Source organism: Cygnus olor, chromosome 1 (assembly GCF_009769625.2).
Source record: "Cygnus olor isolate bCygOlo1 chromosome 1, bCygOlo1.pri.v2, whole genome shotgun sequence".
In the NCBI taxonomy this organism is placed as follows: Eukaryota; Metazoa; Chordata; class Aves; order Anseriformes; family Anatidae; genus Cygnus; species Cygnus olor.
Window position 1 is genome coordinate 118509569 of NC_049169.1, and position 12195 is coordinate 118521763.

General features: G+C 43.7%; 2 long non-coding RNA genes across 4 annotated transcripts; one reads left to right on the top strand and one right to left on the bottom strand.

Annotated features, from left to right (window-relative positions):
- The first annotated feature begins 50 nt into the window (after positions 1-50).
- On the top strand, positions 51-10896 carry LOC121064193. 3 transcript variants are annotated; one of them, XR_005816399.1, is made up of 4 exons: positions 51-2203; positions 5521-5644; positions 9144-9228; positions 9892-10896. It is a non-coding gene; the product is annotated as an uncharacterized LOC121064193 (long non-coding RNA). The 3 variants fall into 3 exon arrangements; XR_005816398.1 differs by lacking the exon at positions 51-2203 and having other exon boundaries at positions 5446-5644; XR_005816397.1 differs by lacking the exons at positions 51-2203; positions 5521-5644 and adding an exon at positions 6053-6718.
- Positions 10897-11017: 121 nt separating this feature from the next.
- On the bottom strand, positions 11018-11870 carry LOC121064194. Its single transcript, XR_005816400.1, has 2 exons — positions 11705-11870; positions 11018-11224 (listed from the first exon to the last, which is right to left on the bottom strand). It is a non-coding gene; the product is annotated as an uncharacterized LOC121064194 (long non-coding RNA).
- Positions 11871-12195: the final 325 nt, after the last annotated feature.

A 12195-nucleotide genomic window follows, 5' to 3' on the forward strand; every position in this document is an offset into this window, starting at 1 on the left:
TTATATCATTTAAATGCTTGCAGGTGTGGTCACCAAGGTTACCTGAGATCAGTTAGAAGGAAAAAAAAAATCTATATTGTAAACAAAGCTGCTGTTGGACTTAGGCCCAAATTTGTTTGTTGGTTTGTTTGGTTGTTTAAAAGCAAATTTCAAATAAAACTTTTAATTCCTTTTGTTCTTATAGCTTTATGGACAATTCTAAAGTCTCAACAATCCTGCAATGTCTACATCCCTACAATGTTTGCAAAGCTTTTGTAAACAATAGCACTGTTTGATATAATTCATATACCCTAGAAAACGGCATTAATCCTGTGTCACTGTGCAAGTTTTAGAAGTATCATGGTAATTCAATTCCCGGGCCTGAGGTCAGGAAAGCAGGTGCGCCCACGTGCTTCTGTCATCCACAAAAAGTGATAGAGCAATGGGTTTGTAGAGGGGCCCGTGTGCATGGGTCACGCTGTGTCGTGCTGAAGGTGTGCCTCAATGTAGTCCACCCAAGGCAGAGCAAATTACAAAGTTGGAGTCCTGTTCTGCAGGCACACAAGTGCTCCTATTGCTTAGGAAAGTCAGTTTTCCCTTTATTTGTCAGTAAATTTTACCATCCCCTTTAGACGGAACTATGTATTCTCAGTTTCACTTTTTATTCTCCTGTAGCTGACTCAGAGACAATTTGTTAGAGGAAGTTGAGCAGCTAACGAGTACCTGAGCCAAGCACTTAGCTAACACTGGAGTCCTCATGAATAGTGTTCTGTGTCTGTTAAACTCAGCAAGTTTTTGATGGTACGTGCAAACAAAAATGCTTAAAACATGACACTACCGGGTGCTTGGACACTCAGTTCTTAAATCCTAGCAGGATTTCCAGATTTTCTGTTCCCCCACCTGCAGACCCTCATCTGGTATCTGCTCTCAAAGGCTGTGCTGTTAGCCTCGGAACAGCTAGAGATGCCACTTTCTGAGGACTGAGGAGATAGTTGCTGTGCACTACAGGAGTATCCCTGGTATCCCTGGTCACCACCAATCAGTTGGGGTTGTAAAGTCAGTACCACTTACGAAACTGTAGCTGCCTTTTAGAATATTCTTCCCCTAAGCTAATGGACACTGACCTTGCACATGAGTTTCTGTATCTGTTTTGAAACTATCAACACGTAGACATTCTCTGCCCTACACCCCCCTTCAGCTTCTCCTACTTCTCAGTCAACCAGAATTATCTGTTGTGCATTGTGTATCATCATGAATGTCTCGTTTTGGTTGTTGTCAGCTAGTCTGGCAGGATGCACAAGGTATTTCACCCATCCTTTTCCTAGTCAAAGACACGTGACGCTCCAGATAGGTGCTATTGATCTGTGTTGACTTCTCTACCACAGCTGTCATCTCCGTGAACGTCCATCCCTCTCCTCACTGGACAGTATAAACATGTTTATCTGTTCCACTGGCCACATTGACATCTGGCCATGCTTCAAGCTTGTTTTGGCTTGCTCTGCTCATGCTATAGCTGTTACATTCATCTTGCCAAGTCTCATCTGATCTCTGTAGGCTCCTCCCTCCCACCCACATGCGTTAAGTGCATGTCCACCATCCCATCCACAGTAGACCACCCCCATTGCCGTTCTCTTATACCATATTTCTTCCCAGTCTTCAGGACTAGCCTTGGCCAGAGACATCCCCAGCCTGAAGCACACAGACACAGACATTCTCAGCAGTGCTCAAGACAAGGGAGAGGGGCTAGCAATGAGAACCCTTAAATAGAGAATAGGCAGAATACTCTGTTTGACTTTGGCTACCTGATCTAGCATCAATTCTGCCGAATTTTTTTTTGCTTCAAAAGGTGTTGAACAACTTTGGCCAGCTAGGGTGACTTTCAAAAGCACGTAGGGCAATAAAAAATGCAAAGCTAATGTTGTCCAGCTACAAATTAATGGAACAACTGAGAAACAGTCCTTAGTCAATGCTGTATCCCTCTCAGTAATATCAGAGATCTGTCTTTAACAGCATAATTTTTGAATGTTGCATCTGATCAGTTCCCAGCTTTCTAGGGACATTTTTAGGCATCAAAGAGCAGAGCCTTACCGATTTGGAGGAGGACCAGGAAAAGAAGAAGCACATGCAACTGTTGATGTGCTGTTAGTGAAGCCTTCGCTACAACGTCTGCATTTCCCTACAGCAGCATGCACAACTTTGGATGAATGGAAAAGTTTTAAATAATGTATGTAAAGGCAATTTTCATGGCAGAATAAAGATTAAAAGCATTTTTAAAACTGGCACCACTCCTCTAACTTCAAAACAAGCCCAGGCCTATTGGATTAGGTGGCCTTCCCTAGTTCCTTTCATTTTGGAGGCTGTTGTTCTTCAGACATTTCTCGCAGCAGCAGTACTGGTGAAGGCGGTTCCCAGCGCTTGCCATTTGTTCCTGCCCTCGAGGTGTCCCTGTGGCTGTCCCACTGTAGCTCTTAGTGATGCTAGGCATTGCAGTGAATGAAGGAGCCGATCTGAACTTAAAATAACTGTCTGTTTGGAGAGCTAGAGGAAAAAAAACTGTCAGCTCTGCTGCCCAGAGAAATGCCTGTGGGACGCTATTTTGCAGTCAATGGCTTTCCTCAGATTAGTGCATATTTCCTGCCATACATGTCTTAACCCAGTGCACAGGGCAAAGCTTGTATGCCTAATCCAAGCGTTTCTTTCACTGGCATTACCCATTTTGTCCCTACCTCACTCTGCACCCCCAGCTCATTTCAGCCTCTCAAATAGACCATCAGGAAGGGGGTTTTACTTTCCACCGGGAGCAGTCCTTCCACTTGGCTGGGGAGGCTACACAGACACCCATGCCAATCCAACATGAGCAGGGGTTACTAGCCCCAGGCAAGTAGCACAGGGACCTGGAGCTCCTGCAGCCAGCGCTGGGGCTAAAGAAGCCTGTGCGGAGCCACAGCCCCGTTCTCCGGGTAGGCAGGGACAGACAGGAGAGTGAAGGATGCTCATCCACATTTTCTCAGGGAAGGAATGCACTGGAGTGCACATTACACAAACCTAGGGGAGTCAGCAGGGAATTTCAGGAACATCTGGGCAGAGTTTTCTGTTGCCTGTAGAACTGCATCTTGTGTTTTAGCCAAAATATGCACAGTTGGTTTTCTGGTTTGAGTCTTTCCTCTCTGTTTTGATACAAAATCTTACTCTAAGGAATAAAAGAAGTTGCTAGAAATAAAAATGGGATCATTAAACTGGACAGGATTTGACAGCATATATACAAAATCCTCCACGTTGTGCTTTGTTTGTTGCTGCCTATGCTGAGTACACCTCAACCCTACTTCTTAGGATGAACATTATGTATTTAATTTACAACCTGATTAAGAGCTCCTCTGTTCTTTTGTTAGCGTATTGCCACCCAAGTCTTGCTGTCTCCCCTTACCTTGTCTCCCTACGCTCCCAGACCAGTAGAGGCTGATAGAATGTACGTAATGGCCTGGGGAAGCCTTGATGAAGAGCAGATTCAGGGTGATCCTCTGAAAAGATGCCTGCAGCATGTTTGAAAACTTCAAAGAGTTTCGCATCTTGTCCTGAAAAACCACAAAAGACTGTTTACAGAAAGCAGAAACTTTATAGAAAGAAGACACAGAATCAGAAAAGTTCTATAAACTATGACCCTACAAAGAGTATTTCACCAGTTCAGGCATGTGCTAGTCCTCATCTGAAGCAGCACTTGATGCTTTCTTTGTTGGAGTACTCTTTTTCTTTTCTTCAATAGTTTAAAGACAAGATCAAGTAGTCACCAGCCCCTGTGGGAACTGGGGAAGTACAAGCGCAGTTTTGTCCTTATTTCCTCCGTTACACTCAGATCAGACATGGGGAAGAATAATCCATGAGTTTCACACAGCTTTTACTCCCATCCCCATGCTGAGTGCTTCCCTAGGGCATTGCTCTGAGAAGAGCTCCTTGCAGCTCAGGCCGACAGCAGATACTTCTTGAGCTGGGGTCAGGGCCCAGGAACTGGTGACCTGAGTGCTACACAAGGCTGCCACTGAAATGGTAGAAGAGGAGAAAAAGAGTATGGGCAAACGGAGTGGAAAGAAGAAAATAAATCGTTAGTTTTAGCTCAGCAGGCTCCTGATGTGTCTGCTGGGTGGTCTGAAGAAGGCTGTGCTCAGCCCAGCCTAGCAGGGATTGCTGCTGCTGGCTAGTAACCAGACCAGAGCCTGATGAAATGTCCAGTGCCTTGCTCGCAGCCTCAGGCCCACGTCCCAGCTAAATGTCCCTGCTGCACCCGTGAATCTCTTACTCTGCCATGCACATCTCATGGCTGTGGAGGATGTGCCCTGGCTATGCTGCACACATGGGCTGAGGCAGATATTTCCTGGCATTTTGAGGAGGCGCCTCGCCACTGCTCTCCCCTCTGGTGTGAACAGGTTTGACTCCTGCTGCCAGGTGTGAACACCTGACAGGCTTTGACCTTTGCAGGTAGTGGTTGTGCAACATGGTGCGGCTGCCAGAAGTGTTCAGGTTAAGCAGTCATGGCCTCAACTATCTCAGGAATGCTCAGGGTTGCTAGTACTCCTTATTAAGTGAGAGCTGCATTTGGAAGTAGTGAATATTTTTGCTGAAAGGCAGCACTAACTATATGCTGTAGATTTAGCCCTGTCGAAACCATCTTGGGGTTTGTTTTTTTGGTGGTGGTGGTGGGTTTTTTGTTGTTTGTTTTTCTGTTGTTTGGGGTCATAGGGATAGAAGGGAGGGTGGTTTCTGACTTAAATGTCAAGGGTTGTTGTCCTGAGTGGAAGAACAAAAGGAAGAAAGATGGAAGTTCTCTGAACATTGAAAAGTTCTGACTTGGGGTCTGTTTTTCACATCCCTGGAATCCTTGCTAGCTTGGATTTTAAAAACCTTAATCACTTCTAGCTTTCTGCATTCAGATCTCTGCATCACCCCCAATGGACTCTACATTATATTACTGCCCTCTCTTATTCCCCAAGTCTGCACGCTGCTTTGCCTTCCCAAATAATGCTTTCCATGTTCCAATTAGATTAAGGGCTTGCCTGCACAGGAAAGCTGCACTACTATTAATTTGCAGTATGCTTTAGAGGAATTATATTAAACCTGGGCAAAAGGCCATGTGGATAACCTGGTATTCCTTTGCAGGAATACAAATACCTTACTTCAGGTTAGATCAGGTCAATCAGGAACAGGAAGAACTTGCAAAGCAATACATTTTGCTACACCAAAACGAAGAGAGTCCAGCAGCTTTTTTCTGTGGATTCTGTCCTCCAAATGGAAAGAAAGGGTAGGGCATGGTCTTGTAATCAGCAGGAGACACAATCTGCTGAACAGAGGTAGAATACTTAAAAACGTAGCTCTATATTTGTATATATGTTTATGTATATATATAATAGTATGGGCTCGCTCAATATATATATAAAAAAAAAAGTCATGAGTATCTGTCTACTGCCCCTCTTTGAATACTCCATGTCCTGGACTTAACTGTAGTGGTCTGCAAGCAGATTGCAAGTTTACAAGTGTGTCTTTCTCATGTAGGCAAGCTCAATGTAACAGAAGATGAAGATAAAAGAATAGAGACTTACAGCAGGAGAAAAAATAATGGAGGAGCATCAGTAAAACTTGGATGCTGTGCATTCTAATTTTGAACTGGTTTGAACTGGTAAGCTAGCAATTATCTAAATCCAAATAGACACCTAGTCAGGATGGCTCCTATATTCAGCAGCATTAATATTATAATTGAAGAAGGCACTAATGCTTCTCTGTATGTTTTCTGTAAACTTCTTTCTCTTCCAATTACAATTTCTAAATACCAAATGCAACTTTCATGTCACGTTAAGTGTCTTCTTTGAAAAACACAGCCCCTCTAGAGGGTCATGACCAAATATTAGGGTGATGGCAGCTCAAAAACGCCGATGGGATGATCGGTGCCCTGAGGGCACCCCAGCCCTGACTGCTTCGGCATCCCCTTGAGGCTCCCCCACCTGCCCAGGCCCAGGCCCCCACATCAGCCCAGGGATGCCAGCCCCTTCCCCAGCGAGGCCACAGCAGGGCCAGGCTCCAGCTCCCCACAGCCCTGCCCCACCATGGGCCCAGCCTCGAGGGCACAGGAGCCAAACCCAATCCTGGTTCGCAAGAGAAGGGGTGAAGAAAGCCCGTCTTCCTAGTTCCTCACTGCTACTGTTGTATACGAGGCCTATCCCTTGGCCAGTGAAGGATTCCCAGCAACTGCAAGGGAATAAAAGTGGTGCAGAGGTTCATAATAGTAATTCAAAAGGTTCAGATCGGTGTGAAGGGAGGAGTGGGAAAGCCCGGGGGTGGAGGCAGCAGGAGGAGCACTCAGGAGGGGAAGGCTGTGTCAATGACACCAGATTAGCAGGTCATCAAGACCCCAGGGCATCTGCTTGGTGTTTCACAAGACGCAGATCTGGAGACAAAGAAAAGCGATTAGTCCTGATGACTCCTGGCGTTGAGGCAGGATGGAATCACTGTCAGCTCTAAAAGGATACAAAAGGACATCCAAACCCTGTGCACGGCCACCGACCTAAGAATTAACCCAGGAGACATGAGGACAACTTGACAGATGGCATCCTTTGTCCTCCATCACAACAGATCCTGGACCTATCATCTGGACACAACTGGATGGATTTTGGGTTGAGTACGCTGGCCTAGTGGCTGGTGGCTGGATGGAGTTCTTGGAGATCACACACTTATGAGCATTAAGCTGTGAATGCGGGTGAGCAAAACCTGTTTTGTTTCAGTTTTTGTTTTAAATAAGATCGCTTTCTCTTCCTTAAGCTCCCTTCCACCCTGGATATTTTCTACATTGTAGGTACAGTGTTGCAACAGTATTTAGAGGAAAATATACAGAGGAAAAAAGAGCATTAAATAGGAGCATTCAGCTGCATAATCTTTATTTCAGTCATCTCTCTAGTGATGGCAGCAGAGAAAAAAATCATATATTTTTTTTTATGTCAGGACAAAACATTTTTTTTTCTAGATGGGTTCTTCAAAGACCACCATATCCCCTTTGCTCACTTTGTCCAGCTGTGCAGCTCACGTAACTAGACTTCTGGCCCCCTCCCTTGTTAGAGGGTTAGCTCAGGCTTCAGTTTGCACGTTGCACCCTTTGCAGTTAACAAATCGTATCAGGCAAAGGCATTTTAAGACACCTAGTCCATCACACTGCTTTAGATATATCCATCTACTCTGGGGGAGAGCTGCAGAAACCAGGAACCCCTGCTTCATGCCAGGACTGCAAAGCTGCATTGCAAGCCGAGGGCTCCCAGCTGGAGCAGTAACCCTCCCACCCCTTCCAGAGGCAGCAGGCTCAGTGCCTGCAGGGGAGCAGGAGCTGCTGCCTCTCTTGTTGGACAACAGCACCTGTTGACTTCCCATCTACACAGCCCTTTGTCTAAAAGATGGCATGGTGGTGCTGTTCAACTCAAAGAAGTGGCTGCATGGGTTGTTGCTGTGTGGCACTTTGCTTTAGACTAACTTAATTCTCCTTCTACTATAAACTCATCACTTTTTAGACTACTCACAGTAAACAGAAAGAGTAGGTTTTTTCCTTCCTCTTTGCAGCTTCTTTTTATATATTTGCACACTGCTATCTTTCCTCTCCTCAGATTTCTTTTCTCGAGATTAAATTGTTCTTCATAGGTCCTCACAGTTCACGTTTTCTGAACTTCTGGCAGAGCAGAAATGACCTGGACCTAGCAGGCATGGAAACTGAGACTTCTGTCTTCACAGATTAGATGCTACAGTGTGGGTGTAGTGAGAGCTCCATACCTAACTCCTGATGTGGAACATCTCTAGAGGCAAGAAGATAAAGTATTGCTGAAACTTACCTAAGTGGTTCAGATTTCCTCTTTAATCAATAGCCTCTAGGCTGTTTCAGCCTACCAGGATTTGTTTGTGCAGATGTGGTAGTGTTTCTGTGATACAGACAAAACATCCCAATAGCAACAAGCAGTGCTAACCAACTCATTTCACACAAATTGCCAGCGTTGTGGGGACAGAGCACTCAGGTAGGGCTCATCTAATCAGCTGTAGATGCCTATAGGGAAGACGGTCCAGCCAAGCTAGTCACCTCACGCCACTCTTAAAGCCCCTTGGGAGAAAAAGGCACTCTGAGGTGATGAATCATCTCATCCTCAGGTAGATATCTAAACCAGATCAGATAAGACATACCTTTAAAGTGCCTATGGGGCAACAGATGTAGAGATAGACACTGTAGACATCTAAAATTAGGTGAGCCGAATCTCACCTATTAAACTGGTGACGCACAGGTCAAAAGCAGCGCTTCCTGTGGGGAATTTTCAGAGCACACCTTTTGCCTTTTTGAATTTACAGCCACCTCAAAAAAGTGAGATGCAGCGACTGTTGAGAGACATAGCAGAGTCTTCCACCAAATGGCTGAATCTTCTTGCTGATTTTCAAAATAATAATAATAAACCCCTTCATTTTTAATAATAATCATTTTTCAGAACAGAAGTAGTTGCTTTTTCACTTATGTTCATGCCAGCATGTGGAGTTGGTAAAGCAATGTTTAGATTAGGAAGCACTGATGTTCACCATGGCTAAAATAATGATATTCTGCGGAGAGGGATTTTTAGGTTGGATTCATCTGATACAGTTGAATTCCAGAGATTTATCTTGCAGAATCTTTTGAAAATGTGTGCTTCAAAATAATCTTTTTTTACTACCATAGAATTGTCTTCATTTTCTTCCCTTCATTTTTATTACTTAGTTATTGGTTTGTAATTAAGAAAAAAAGGTTCTTGTGATACCACAGCACATCTCCTGACCCACTTCAGTGCAAATACATACATAACCACTTGTTTGTTTGTACTTTTACAGGTGTTGGTCCTGTGCAGATACGGAACGTGGTTAAAGTTTCATAATGGAAAATCTGACAGGCAGTTAACTAATCCATGAGTCACATTTCGTAATAGCCTAAAGGTCTCTGATGTTCGACCTTCATTTGATACCCTTGCCATCAGGGAGTTATACATAACCCATCTGAAGAACATTCTGTATATAGATGACTGCATGCTGCCCTTTTATACCTGCAAGAATGAATAGGCATTGCATTTACTGAACCAGGGAAGTCTTCTGCCTGCTTTTCCACCCCTCCCTCTCCCTCTGACTCTTTGCAGGACTGCAGAGGAGCATTGCGGGAAACTCAAATGAGAACAGTGGAAGAGTGCTTAGTTTAAGTCCCCTTCAGGGCCTAGCTGAAAGGTAAGGAGAAGGGTGGGGATTTTGTTTTTGGATTCCATTTATGTTTGTTTTGAAGGAATTCCTTATCAGTACAGCTCCAATAATGAAAGTAGCAGTGCAGCTACCAACACTAAGAGAGCTCGGGTGTTCTTACCTGCGTACGGTTCACTTCTGCTTAAGGCAGGCCAAACAGATACAGAATGAGACATCCTATTGTCAGATCATCCCAAATAGGAATCCAGCCTTTGCTGTCAACTGTGGAGCTGTGCCAGCATTAGCAATGTCAAGGTGTTTATAGGATGACGTAATGTGTAGAGGATCCTTCTGGAGAACCTACCACTTTATTCCCCAGCCAAAGGGTGGAAAAGCAACACATCGCTTTGTAGGGTACCATAAGGTTGTTGCCTTTCAGACCTTCTTAAGTTGCCCAGTAAGGCAGCAAAGGATACTGACATTACTGCTACTTCCAAAGCTAAAATAAGGCAGACACATGACTTCAGTAACCACATGTGAAGTTTACATACTATAAATCATTGTAATAAAGAAACCAAAACAAAATCCTAGTGTGCCATTAAAGCTGGAATATGTTTTCCACAATAAGTGCTTTTAGGTTTGATTTGGCTTCTTTTTCATGGCTGTGGAACAGTAGAGCATCTCAGGAATATTAACTCATTGCCATTGCAGGACAGAAAGTTCTGGTCTTCGTGAATGGACCCAGTAAAAAACACACCAGAAGGTTATCTTATTTTTTCAAACACTCTGGCAACTTCAACTTTTACTGCACTGCCAAATACTAGACAACAAGAGAAGCTGGGAAGACAAATGGAAAAAAGAAGGCAGAGGAAAAGAGCTGCGTCCCAAGCTTTTACTTCGTCTGTCATTTTAAGAAACGGTGCCATTTCCAAACAACTATTTTGTAATTGTGTCTTAAGATCTCAGCAGACACTATGTGTGATGTACACGTAGCTTGTGAGTTGCCTGCTGTGCATGGAGAACTGCACAGTGAGGGTCTGGCACAGTGGGAGGGGGAACACGCCCAGCCTGCCTGTAGGCACCAGCGTGGAGGTTAGTCATCCTGCTGAGTCAACAGGAGACACAAGCACCTCCAAAGGGTGCCTCTGCCTACTTGTCGTCTAAAGTTAGACAGCTAAAGTTATAATGATAGGCTCATAAGCAATGCTCATTTATGCACGAAATTCATCTTGCATGGGTGATCTGGATTACCAGATCAAAATCTTTTCGTCTGGAGTAAACTCTGTGAGGGGCTGGGCAGGGGTCTGCAGCGGCTGTTTTAGGGCTCTCCTTGCTGCCCTTCTCAAACAAATGCAGAAGGTGGGAAAAGGTCAAACGAAAGTCCCAGCAGGATTTGTGTTCACGCAAATCTAGTGGTAGAAACGAGACAGTAGAGTCTGAATTCTGTCAAGGAAGTTGCTAAAAAGAGGCTGGGACAAGGGAAAGGATTGCACAGCGGATGTATTCACCCCTCTGTCAGCAATTCTACCTCTTTGCCCACCTCTGCCTTTCACTTGCATAGAGACTGATTCCTGGCTGGTATTTTAATGGAGTGAATTCCCACTTACCAGAACATAGTAATTGTTCAGGCTTCTTGTTTACACAGGTCTAGATGTACAAGTTTTGTCCTGTCAGTCACAAATTTCTAAGCATCTAGACTCTACTTCAATAAACAGGAAGAGTTAGGTTTTTTTCCATCTTTGCAAATTTGCAAATACCTTTACAAGAAAGTCATCAGCAACAGTTGGATGAACACACAGTTATCCTTGTCAAACTCCAGGCAAAGTGACAGCACAGCTAGAATCAGTAAGAGCCTTTTTTTTTTTTTTTTTCCTGATGTGATACTGACTATGTGACTAGTGTTGAGATAAACCTGGCAGAAGCAATGTAGTCTAAACTCTAGGAGACTGAGGTTTGGAGGGCTTTCCATCCTGTTCCATCATCTCAGGTCACAGCCTTGTAGCATCACTTTTACTGGAAGATTTGAGATTATCATTTAGGGTCCCTGCAAAAAGAAGGGCACAGCTACCCAAAATCTACTGGCAAGATAGGCTTGCTGAAATAAATGTAACATAATAAAATGCACGACAAAGTTGTATGACTCTTGTCTGGTGGCCTGAGGGAATCCATTCCCTGTTTGGCCTGCAGTACCCACTGAACTCAGCGTAACTATCTCCAACAACTTATCCTGGCATAGGATCACAATAGTCATAACAAACTTAGGTTTCTAAGTGCCAAGAAGACAGAGAAACCACAGTGTATAACTGTTCCACAACATGCTGCGCTCTTGTTTTGGCTGAATTTTCATCTTTTTAATTAAAAAAAAAAATCTTTGGAAGAGAATTTTTATTCTGTCTGTCTTTCCTCTTTTTATTAGAGTATTTGCTATAATTAAATGTGAAATGACAGGGACATCATTACCTGACATCGTTCTCTCTTTTTTTGAGCAGTTCTTTGCACTGAGAATTAATAAAATAAAATATACCTTTTCAGCTCTTTGTGTACTTCCCTAGGTTTGTTTTCAGCTTTTGACAGTGCTTTTCAGGATGTCAGCTTCCCTGTTTCTTCCCCATTTCCTGGTCCCCTGAGCTTGTATGGAGCCTCTGATGCTGCAACAAGGCAAGGTAAATCACTGAAAAAAAAAAAAAAAAAGTAAAGTATTGTGACAAAAGGACAGGCATTGCCCCAGGGATTCATAAACCGAAAGATCTTTAAAATTCTTCTGAAAAACAGACTGCTTGTGAGTTGACAGTGTCCTTTTAAGAATAGTTTATATTGAGAGATCCCATGACCAAGTTTTGGCTGAGCACAAGTGCTAATGACTTTTTTGAAATGAAAAACATTTCTAAAGACAAAAATAGCTAGTACTGAAATATCTCACAGTCATTATTTACAATTTCTATGTGATCCCTTGTCTAGATTTATAATGATTACTTGCCGTGCCAGCAGAACTTAAAACTTTGTGGCTTTGTCTTT